General features: G+C 37.1%; 1 non-coding gene across 1 annotated transcript; it reads right to left on the reverse strand.

Moving 5' to 3' along the window:
* Positions 1-12159: 12159 nt before the first annotated feature.
* LOC132542832 (U7 small nuclear RNA) lies at positions 12160-12221 on the reverse strand. Its single transcript, XR_009553800.1, has one exon. It is a non-coding gene; the product is annotated as a U7 small nuclear RNA (small nuclear RNA).
* Positions 12222-12477: the final 256 nt, after the last annotated feature.

The following is a 12477-nucleotide window of genomic DNA, read 5'->3' on the forward strand; positions in this document are numbered from 1 at the left end:
GTAAGTGAAAATCATTGAGGCATAACCTGAGAGAAAGCTTACAAAATAAAGCATTCAGCTGTTTTTACAAGATACTGGGTAATGCAAATTATTTTGTCTAACTACTGTGATTTTTTATAAAGCTTACTGATGCCAATTTAATAGCTCACCAGGGTATATAACTTGTAGTTTTGTGTATTTTCTAATCCCTTCAGTTTATTGATATTTAATTCCATATTTTAAGTCACTCTGCTGCAGCAGTGTATAAAGTTAAAGCTTTTAGAAGAAGACATAATTTGAGGTGGAAAAAATAGCAGTAAACTCCTTACACTAATTATTTTTTCTTTGTCTTTATTTACAAGGACAGAAAATGAAAGAAATAGCCCCGTGTGATCGTATCTGTGTAAATAGTGCACTGGGGTAGGAGTATTGATGCTCAGCTTTCCCCATACATTTCACTTGAAATTAGGACAATTCACCACATCTATAATTTCCCTGATACAATCATCTACAATAATTAGATGCATCTTATCTGTGCCTTGTTCTTGGCTGGTAACTTCTCTAACCCAAAATAAAGTAGCAGAAATACATGCTTCCAGTGTAAGAGTTATAGGAGTGAAGTTCAAAAAAAAGATAAAACAATGAATATGAATGTAAATATGATTACAAGAGAAAGTTTGGCCACACAAGATACCTCTTAGTTGAGAAGATCAAAAATTAAAGATTTATTTTTTCCTTTTTGTCAATAGATCAGTAGCTCTCCTGTCTGATTAAGGTGAAATTAATTCAGCTTTTGTTTTGTGGTTTTGCCTTTTTCTCTTATCTTCATTATACTTGTTCTATGAATCCAAGTAGCTAGACTTTACTCATGGACAAGAAGTATATTTTTATGCTACTCACCAAAAATAAAATGTGTGTATCAGTGTCTGATTAGTTCTAATTTACTTCTTTTCAAACAGTTAATCATAGCATGCTACCAACATCTTCCTCCAAAACAGAAGCTCCCAGCTTGTAGTATGCTTAGAAGAGAGGTTCTAAGAATCAGTTCTTTCAGAACCTCAGCTGAAAGCACAGCCTTGCGGGATTCCGGCAGTGGCACACAGGGCTAAGTGTACGTGGTTTAAGCGAACTGGCGCAAAGCACAAGGACCAGAGTAAGGATCCCGGTTCGAGCCCCTGGCTCACCACCTGCAGGGGAGTCACTTTATAAGCAGTGAAGCAGGTCTGCAGGTGTCTGTCTTTCTCTCCTCCTCTCTGTCTTCCCCTCCTCTCTCCATTTCTCTCTGTCCTATCCAATAACAACGACATCAATAGCCACAACAATATTAAACAACAAAGGCAGCAAAAGGGAAAATAAATAAATATTAAAAAAATAAATTTAAAAAATATAGCCTTGCTAAAGATTTGTATGTACACTGTTCACTATACTGGGAGAATGAGAAAGTCAAAATGCACTTACAGAGGCTTAAAATAGGATACCTTGAATAGGTAACTTTTCCAGACCTTTCACACAGATTGACCAAGTATTCTTTAAGGATTTACATCAAATTTCAGCATCTTTCCTCTAGTCATCCCTCCAACCTAGAATATATATATTACAAACAAGTGTTAATTCCAAATAAAGACCTTACACTTCAAGTTTCATCTTTTTGCTTGTCCCATTAGTGAACATTCCCACTTGTGAAACCAACTAATCATTATCAGGTGTCATTAGAAAATAATAATGTAAGTATATAAAAATTGTGCTAAGCTTTTGGTTGTACTTCAGTTGAAACAGACATACATAACAACACAATGCTTTCATCCCAAAGCAGTCATTCTAAAATGTTAGAATTTTGATGGGCCGTAAACTAGTACAGTTGGACAGTGTGATGTTTTGCCATGTGTGCAACTCAGGTTCCAACCCCACTCACACAGCACTAAAGGAAGATTTGGTTCAGTGGTCTGTCTCTCTCTCCCTCTCCTTCTACCTCTCCTTCTACCTCTCCTTCTCCCTCTCCTTCTCCCTCTCCCTCCCCCTCTCCCTCTGTGTCTTTAAGAAAATATTAATATAGAATTCATATTAAATGATTTTGAAAAAGATTAGAGGACAGGAAAACCCTTCCCAGAATCATTCTAATGTATTTCATTACCAGATTATTTGCTCCTTATTAATTGTCTTCCCAATATATACAGATAACAATTTAAATATCTAGGAAAAAGCAAACAGTTTCATGTTTGATAATATTTATAGTTATTTTTCAAATTAACAATGTATCAGATACTATGTTAAATTTTGGACATTCATTAGCACTAATCCATCAGTCTCTAACTCCATAGAAAATTCCACTGAGATTCAGAAAAGATAAATTAAGAGTGAAGTAAAATAGAAGTTTAAAACAAAATACACGTGGACTCCAAAGCTTATGATCCTAACTCTCCTGGAGAGGAAATGATTACAATTTGGTAAGAAGGACTATTGCTTGTGTTCATACTAGTATACCTAAGATTTAAGAACAGAAATAATGGAAAAGTAATTAAAACTTAGAAATGTGAGGAAAATTGAAGGCTTATTTCTTCCCTTAGAACTTACACTAACACAATTACACTAGTCAATGTAAAATGTGTCACAAAATTATTTTTACACTGAAACTAACTTGAAATAATGTGAGTAAAATATAATGTTGTGATATCTCTCCTTCTATTTGTCTCTTTGTCATAATGAAAAAGTTGATCCAGTAGCCACTGAAGAGAGAAGGCCAAGCATGTACAATTATGGGAATCAAACCCAGGGTCGCATAGAAGTAAAACCTTCTCTCAAACCCACTCCACCACCTTCTAGAATGCAGAGAGACATTTATTACTTACATACAGTGATAAACTCCAAACCCAAAACATATCGGAATGGTAGCCATGGCAACTGAGACTAACCCCAGAAATATTTTAGTATGAGAGCATCATTAACAATGATCAGAAGCTTCCACTTGACAGAGAAATAAAACTGATAGACTAAACCTGAACAGTGCAGGGACATACAGAAAATAGGATGCATTCTAAAAGTATACTTGCAACAAAAATAATCACTGTTAAAAAAAAAAAAACTATGCTACTGACCAGATGTGTATTTGTGCACTGAGCTGTCACAAGGGTAAAGATTTGGTTAGTCTACCATAATCTTTCACACAATGTTGGGGTCATACTCAAGTGAGTGTAAGCAATTGAGCATAAGATTACATTTGGACAGTGGCTTCAAGGTACTAGACATTCATAGAAGAGTACACCATGGGTGATTTTAAAATAAATAAATTCAGTGATAATGCTTAAAGTTTGAAATTTAATCATTAAACCATCGATTCCCATCAATTAAAAAACAGATGTGGAGATCAGAGGTAGAGAATGAACTGCAAACATACTCATGACCCTTTAAGGGCTGAAATCACATGAGAATATCAGTATTCTTTGATACTTAGTGTGTGGTGCTGAATAATTAGTGAGTTTCTGGAAAAGTTCAATGAAATGTTGTTTTATGGGGAATAATGAAGCTTTATATATTGGCTTTGATGTCACAGGTAAGATAATTTAGTACACAAGTGATAGGCTGAACAATGGAATCAGAGGGGCTGGGTGGTGACTCACCTGATTGAATGCATATGTTACAGTGCTCAAGGACCGGGGTTTGAGCCCCACAGTCCCCACCTGCAGGGGGAAAACTTCACAAGTGGTGCAGCAGGTCTGCAGGTGTCTTTCTGTCTCTTTCCCTTTCCATATCCCCCCTTCCCTCTCAATTTCTGGCTGTCTCTGTCAAATAAAGATTAAAAAAACTAGTAAAAAAATGGAATCAGAATCCTAAACTATATCTCAGTATGTACAGACAGGTTGTTTGCAAATATTGCACCATCACCAACGTATTTGCTCACAATCAGCCCAGTTGTTTGGCTGAATAAATGTTGGATAGTATGCCAGCTCCCCCTGGCTTCTGCTTAACCATATGCCTATATAGGGATAGATTTAATCCCATTCAAAGCTTTGGTCTATTTACATAAATCACTTTTACATTTACATAAAGCACCACACTCCCTCCAGGGCATTGGTGGTTTAGTGGTAGAATTCTCACCTGCTCCACCCCCTCTCCTTGTCACACCCTGATCCTCTCCTTGTCACACTCTGATCTTCCACCAGTCACTTTTCACTCCACCCTCTCTATATCACATCCTATCTCCACCCTACTTGGAGAGTATAAAACAGCTGCTCTTCTGATTAAAGACACTTGGAAATTGCTTTCTGGCTCCGAGAGTTCCAGAGCGTATCTCCTGCAAAGTTAGTGCGGCACGAGTTCCTGATCCCTCTCCCACGCAGCAGCCTAGATCAGCTCCAGTTGAGTTCTCTCCAACCCAGAGAGCACTAGCTCTGGAAGAAGCACCCTCAGGCTATCCCGGCAAATAAACATGAAAATAGAATAGCTCTTAAAATAAGATGCTGTACATTTCTTGCATTGAAGAGGTTGCTATATATATATCTAACTTAGACTTTACTTGCCTGACTTCAAGATCTGTTAAGAACAACTTTATGTCCATGCAAAGATTATTAGTTTTTTTAATCACATTATTTAATAAATTTACATAATGGTTTGTCCCTTGACTGAATGATCTTTGAGAACAGTACCTCTCTGTACAAATCCATATCCCTAGGAACTTTATACAGTATCTAACTCAGTAAATCAAACCAAATGACTAACTTAGTAAAACAAACAACAAAGAAAATTTATGAATTAAAATTCTTTTGCAGGGCTGAGTGTGTGGTTCAACTCTTTGAATACAGGAATTGCATATATGAGACTGATTTCTGATCCTTACTGCTAAATTTATGTTGCTTTGTTCTTTCAGTCTTCACACAGAATAAATGAATACAAAAACTATTTTTGTGTGGTCTTAGAGGTGGCACGGTGGATGCAGCACTGGACTTTCAAGCATAAGGTCCCAAATTCAATCCCCAGCAGCACATGTACCAGAGTGATGTCTGCTTTGTTTTCTCTCTCTCTCTCTCTCTCTCCCCTCCTATCTTTCTCATTAATACATTTAAAAATATTTTTCTCTTTTCATCTGTTGCTTTCTGTTTTCCCTTCCTATATGACACAGTACTTGGTAACTTGAGTCTTCCTAATCTACAAGGTCATAGAGTAAAAGTGAGAGGACAGCTAATATTTATCCCAATTTTGTTAGACTTACCATCCAACTGAATAATGAGTCTTTCATGTAGCTTTGAAATAATTTGACTTGTTGGAATTTTCCCTGTCCAGATATCTAAAATATAAGACCTAAGACTGTAGCTTTTTCTATTTTATATCCCTCATGGTTTGTTTTATCTTCAATATTACAATCTATTCTTCAATAAATTATTGACTGAGCTGAACGCAAGCTAATTTTATTCTCTTTTTAGCCTGATATGTTCACTGTAAATTAGTATAACTTACATTATTATTGTGTTTTAAATTTGGGGTCTTTTGTTTATGTAATATCTAGGAATTACATTCACCAGCATCATAAAATGTTTACCACATATAAATGAGATAAAGCAGTATTTTAATAATGTCACTGTCTTTTTGTGATGTATTTCAGTGATAATTATCTCTTATTTTATTCATGTAGATACAGGTGAATAATGCTGAAGTCATGAGAGTTCAGATAATTTTCAAAACAATGAGGGATGATTTTTAAAATTTGCATACAAGAAATAAGTAAAATATAATCTAACCAAAACAATCAAGGTACTATTACAAGCTATGGTATAAAAAATAAGATATGCTTACTGGGTGTAATATCTCAATGAATAATAAAGAACATAAATAGATTTTTTTAAATTTCCCTTTCTTTTAAAAAAATTTTTGTTTATCAAGTGGAAATATTGAAAAGACTTTAGGATAATAGGGGTACAATTCCACACAATTCCCACCACCAGAACTCCATATCCAAACCCCTCCCTGATAGTTTCCCTATTCTTTATTTCTCTGGGAGTACAGACCCAGGATCACTGTGGGGTGCAGAAGGTAGAAGGTCTGGCCTCTGTAATTGCTTCCCCTTGAACATAAGCATTAGCAGGTGGATCCATACTCCCAGCTTATCGCTCTCTTTTCCTAGTTGGGTAGGGATTTGGGGAGGTGGAGCTCCATGATACATTGGTGGGGTTGTCTGCCCAGTGAATCCAGGTTGGCATCATGTTAACATCTGGAACCTGGTGGCTGAAAAAGAATTAATGTATAAAGCAGAAGAAATTGTTGACTAATCATGAACCTAAACACTAGAATATTACATATTAAGATTTGGGGTTTCTAGCTTTTTGTTTTTGAAAAAGCTAGTAGGTCTGTTTTAAGTATATTCCAGAGGACCCATGACTTTATTAGTTTTTGCTGTCACCTGATATCTAATTTGCAGGTAGACCCAGGTTATTGTCTGAGGAGATCATGTCGTAGTGGGAAAAAGGACTAGAAAGCTGCATCAGGAAAGTGAGTAGCTCTCAAATATGGGAAAATTATATAAATACTGTTAACTGTAAACACCATCCATTTGATATGGGGTCCATATTCCACACAGGAGCCTATGTAACCTCTGGATTCCTATAGGTCTGAGCTCGCATTCTGTAGTCACAATTAGCATCATACCAGGCTGCACTAATTTCAGGACCCATCTTCCTTAAGTAGTAGGTAGAATATGTTGTCCAACCTTGCTTCAGGGAATGGAACATTCCCTACCATTATTGATCCACCTTGAGGCCAAGATCCTATAGGAGTCCATTATGTTTTTCCTGATGCAGATAACCAGTATCAGTGGCAAGAGGGGTCTGTTAAGGTTCTAGGACCATCATGTCTGTGTGGTAATCCCAGGACTCCCTGACTAAGGTCCCAGGTGATGGGGTGGCCTGGTAGTGACTAAAGAGTCATCATTAAAGTATGTCAGTCTCTTGCTCTTACTCAACTTTTGTAGCCCTTAATTTCTCTGACAAGGTTAGCATTGGAATGATTGAGGAACGTGTAATAGAAGGTAGGTGAGGAGGGTATATAGGTCTAAGTATAAACTGTTTCATTAGGTACTTGAAGGTGTTTTCTGGGAGGTTAATGGTTTACAATACACTTGGTGGTCTATGCATACAATTTGTTACCTCACCAAGATAGATGTCTTAAAACCTCTCTCTCATAGTTTACCAGGATTTGGAAAGCCCTGCTTCCTCCAACCCACTTTCTGCCCTCCTTCACTAGAACTCTTTGCTTTGGTGCAATATACCACCAGTCCAAGTTTTATTTTGTTTTTCCCTTTTCTGAGATTGTTTCTTAAGTTCTGCCTTCTCTTCCTGCTTCATCTTACTTAGTATGATACTCTTAAGCTCCATCTAAAATGAGGTGAAGATAAATTAATACTCTTTTTTTTTGTTTGTTTGTGTGTTTATAAAATTTCATTTGTTATTAAAAGTGTGTTACAAGTTTGTAAGATTGCAATGTATTGGTTCCACACCACACCCATCACCAAAGTTCTGTATCCCTACCCTCCCATCTCCCAAAGATAACCACCATAGTTCTTATATGTTTGTTTTGTTTGGATTTTTTGTTGGTAAGTTCATGTAAATTTGATCTCTATATTCCACATATAAATGAAATAAGTAAACAAAAGAAAGACAACTGACAGAATCCATTATTTTTTATAGCTGAATAGTCTCTCACTATGCATATATACCATACTTCCTTAGTGACTCATCTGTTGTTGGACACCAAGGTTTCCTCCAAGTTTGGACTATTACAAATTGTGCTGCTATACACATTAGGTGTATACAGAACACTTCCAATGGGTGCATTTGTTTCCTTAGTTTCATGTGCATTCTTTGCTATGTCCTAATCTAAATGCATATATTCTCCAAATTATTTTTTGAAATTCTAACCCTTGAAGTTGATGGTATTAGGAAATGAGGATTTTTGAAAAATAATTAATCCATAAGGGTAGAAACCTCATAAATAGGAGCAGTGCCTGATAAAGAGACCCAAGAGAGAATTTTATCCCTTCAGCCATATGAAGACACAATGAGAAGTCTATATCCCTGATTCCCAGGGTGGGAGGGAGGGGGTACACTCCTCTACACTGTCACTCTGATGTCAGAAAACCTAGAACTGTGACAAATAAATGTTAATTTTTCTATGTCAGTCTGTGATAAGTTTGTTATAGCAGCTCAAATGAATGATCACATATCCAGAAGTGAGATTACTGGGTCATGTATCAGTTTTACTTTAAATTTATTTAGGAATCTCTATCTTGTTTTCCACAGTGATTTACTGACATTTTCACCAAGAGTTTATAGTGTTCTCTTTGCTTCATATCTTCACCAGTATTTATTGTCCTTTGTCTTTTTAGTAACAACTGTTCTGACAAATATGAGATGATATTTTATTAAGAATATGATGTTGGTATGCTTCTAGTTCTGCTTCTGGGAACCCTTCTGTTACATTGCTTGATGTTGTAGTCTATTTACATTGTCATTCTGTTACATTGGTTTGGTCTCACTCCCCCTGCCTCTGGGAGATTTTGGTTTAGTCCTTGCTAGTTCACGCTTCTTCCTTCTCCCTGCCCCTTATCCTACTTACTTCCTTGGTTCCTGACTCTTCTGCCAGAGGAGAGGGAAGCAGGACAGAATTGGGTTGTGATTAGATTAGATTAGTTTTTGAACTGTTCGCTCATGAATAAAGAAATACTGCTTCTCCATTCAGCCATGATTCCCTGGTCATCTGTCTCCCACCATGAAGTTAGCCCAGCATACTGGTGCCCTTAACTTTGACTGACATATGGCACAACAACATGGGACCTAACCTTCCCATCCTCCAGATAAGTGAAGACGTTTGGCTACCTATCCACTATGGGCTGCTTTTCTACTTATGAAGAGGTTTCCAAAGGCCTCTGTCCTTTCTTCATGAGACAGTTTCTCTGTCTCTGGAACATTTCGTTCTGGGACACACTCTGGTTTCCACCTGATGCCCACCCCCAGGAGCCTGCTCACTGCTTCGGGGTATGGGGCATTGGGTGCAGGCTCCCTCCATGCTGCTCGGCCGCCAGGGTCAGGAAGGAAGGCAAGGCAGGCACCTTGGCCCAGGCTTTCTTCACGGCCGGCCCACCCGCCCTCCTGCTATGAAGTCTGGGCAGATCCCAGACCACCCGGAGACTGCAGGCTCCCTGCCGGAACTGGGCCCCCTGGCCGAGATTCCCAGCTAGGCTCTGAAGGCAAAGGAGCTAGAATACGCAGACATCCATGCAATGATCGCACCCTGCACTTCCTGGAGGTGAAACTGGGCAAGAGGCCACTGCCAGACAATGCACACCCCGAGCAACTAAGACAGTACAGATCTAAATTCATGTTTAAAATGACATGTCTTCGTAACAAAAGTTTTTCTCCTTGTGTATTAAATACCATGATTATGTGTGTGTTTGAAGTTTGGTAAACATTAACTTTAAGGTTAGAAATGTAACTTTAAGGCTACATTCTTACCAAGCAAGGTTAAATGGAAAAGGTTTTCAACATAATTATCATAAAGGTAAAATTAACTTACATTTAAAAAATTAGTTAAAAATCAATATATTTTAACTAAGTTGGTCTAAAAAAACCTGCGCAGACCCAGGGTGTGTCTCCATTTTATACGGGTGTAACAAAAAGTTAAAAAAGCCATTATTGATATGTAAAGCTCTCAAATACCTTCTCAATTAGGAACGATAGATTGCACAATGGTTATGCTAATGATTCTCATGCCTGAGGCTTTTAACTATGGTTCTTCTGTTTACCTTTCCACATTTTATTGTTTAAACTGTTTAAACAACCTTAAAATCATACTATAAAGGACTTCCAATTATAATGGAGTTATTAATTGTGGTAAAATTCTAACCTGTTACAAGTTTTGTTTCATAAGTAAGTGAATTGCAGCTGTCAAGAAGAGCAGAATTCCAGTGGCTTACCTTCCTCATGGAACATTTCACTCCCTGGCATTTCTTCCATGAACATTTGCTTTGGACTGGGACTTATATCAGGCTTACTGGCACACAACTCTACAGTATCTTCCCTTTACACTGCTGGGTTTCTCAAAGACTGACTGCAGCCAGCTGCCTTGGGACTCTATAGGCAATACCCCCCCCCTCCTTGCTAGGTAATGCCCACAGAGGCAGGAAATGTCTTTTAGCTTGATAAGCCTTGCCCACAGAGGCAAGAAATGCCCCCCTCAGGCCTTCCCTTGGCATTACACTGGTTCTTGTTGCTCGCTTACTTGTTCCTCCAAGTTTGTGCCAGTTTTTTTTTTTTAAATGCCTGTATGATATAGGTTTCTGTTCACCCCACACTCCTGATACTATGGTCAATTAGTTAAAAAAAAAAGGGGGGGGGGAATTGCTGGAATGCTTCTAGTTCTGCTTCTGGGAACCCTTTTGTTACATTGCTTGATGTTGTGGTCTATTTACATGGTCATTCTGTTACACTGGTTTGGTCTCACTCCCCCTGCCTCTGGGATTTTGGTTTAGTCCTTGCTAGTTCACGCTTCTTCCTTCTCCCCACCCCCTATCCTACATACTTCCTTGGTTCCTGACTCTTGTGCCGGAGGAGAGGGAGGCAGGACAGAATTGGGTTGTGATTAGATTAGATTAATACTGCTTCTCCACTCAGCCATGAGTCCCTGGTCGTCTGTCTCCCGCTGCGAAGCTAGCCCGGCATACTGGCACCCTGAACTTTGACTGACAATATAATTTGTATTCCCATATTAGTGATATTAAGCAACATTTCTTGTATCTGTTGACTACATGTCTCCTTTAATATATGTATATATTTAGCTCTTTAGCCCACACAGAAGCAGACTTAAAGGTTCCAGGAGTTTGAGAAATGTTAGGAGATGTCGATCAAATAGCTACCATGAACAATATGCTGTTGTATATTTGAAATTTGCTAATAAAGTAAATATTGACTATTCTCAAAAATAGTTAATTAACTTTATTATAGTAATAAGTTCACAATGTCCACATTTATTGTAACATCATGCTATACATGATAATAAATTATACGTAAATTTTGTTTATTGGCTATAACTAATTGAAGATAAGAGAAGTCTACCAGTAACCTGATAAGCTGCTTAAAAATGGAATGAATAGACATACTGTTTTATCTCTATATTTTTTCTTATCTTCAGAGACTAATATTTACTTGAAAAATATCATCTGATCTTTATATTAAAGCCTCAGTGCACTCAAGATAAATATATCACTTTGAATATGAACAAACCCAGACTTTGTGTGTGAACAAACACTATACAGAACTTGGAAATATTAAAGTCTCCTATCTCCTTGAAGCTTCTTCATAACTTGGCAAACAATATTCTATCTTAGAAAAAAAAATAAACAACACTTAATTTAAAATATGCTATAATATTTATTCTCTTTACAAATGATGTTATGGACTGGGGAGACAGCTCAACGGTTATACAAAAAGACTATCATACCTGAGGCTCTCAGTTCCCATATTCATCCCAGCACCACCATAAACCAGAGAATAGCAGTGCTTTAATCTATCTATATCCATCTATATGTATCTATCTATCTATCAATTTATCTATCATCTGTCTATTTCTATCTATCATTTATCTTTTTCTGTATCTCTTTCATTAATAAATGCATAAATAATTTTAAAATAAACAGGATTATGTTATATGAGGTATACTGATGGCATATCTGGTTGAGCACACAAGTTATGTGCAAGGACCCAGGTTAAAGCCCTTAGTCCCCAAGTTCTGGGGGAAGCCTCACAAGAAGTGAAGCAATGCTGCAGATGTCTCTCTTCTTCCTGTCTATTTTCTTCTTCCCTTTAGCGTTCTCTATCTCTATACTCTAAACAAATTAAATATTTTAAGTAAAGTTTATGTTATAATGATTTTCAGGGATACAGGGATAGTAGTAATAATATAGAGAGTGCATACTTTTAAGCATAACTTTGATCTCTATTTTTCAAGCTGCTATATTATGGGGAAAAAGGAAACATATTTTGAAAAGGCTTATTTACAAAAGTTGGTAGATAATTTATCTTTGTAATTTACCCATTGACATGATCTGTGTATGGAAAAGGTCTATTGAGAATATCTCATAGTTATTTTGGGTCATTTTTTTAGCTTGAGGTTTTTTACTTTTTTTTTTTTTTTAACTGGGGGGGGGGTCTTCCGGTAGGAACCGGAAGACCTGCTAGACAAATTCTAAAAGAGCTGTAACACTGGTTTTTTACTTTTTTTTTTTTTTGCTTAAATTACTTTATTGGAGTATTAATAGTTTGTAATATAGCTATTGACATATGGGTAAAATTTATCACCTTCCTATGACAGGTGTCTATGAAATACTCTTACCCCCAACCCCAACTTCAGTCCTTTTCCACCATCATATTCCAGACAGCAAAAACCTCTCTACCCTTTCCATCCATTCTTTCTTCAGAGTCATTTGCTTTGGTGCAATAGTTATACTGAAAGTTAATTTCT

This window comes from Erinaceus europaeus, chromosome 1 (assembly GCF_950295315.1).
Source record: "Erinaceus europaeus chromosome 1, mEriEur2.1, whole genome shotgun sequence".
In the NCBI taxonomy this organism is placed as follows: Eukaryota; Metazoa; Chordata; class Mammalia; order Eulipotyphla; family Erinaceidae; genus Erinaceus; species Erinaceus europaeus.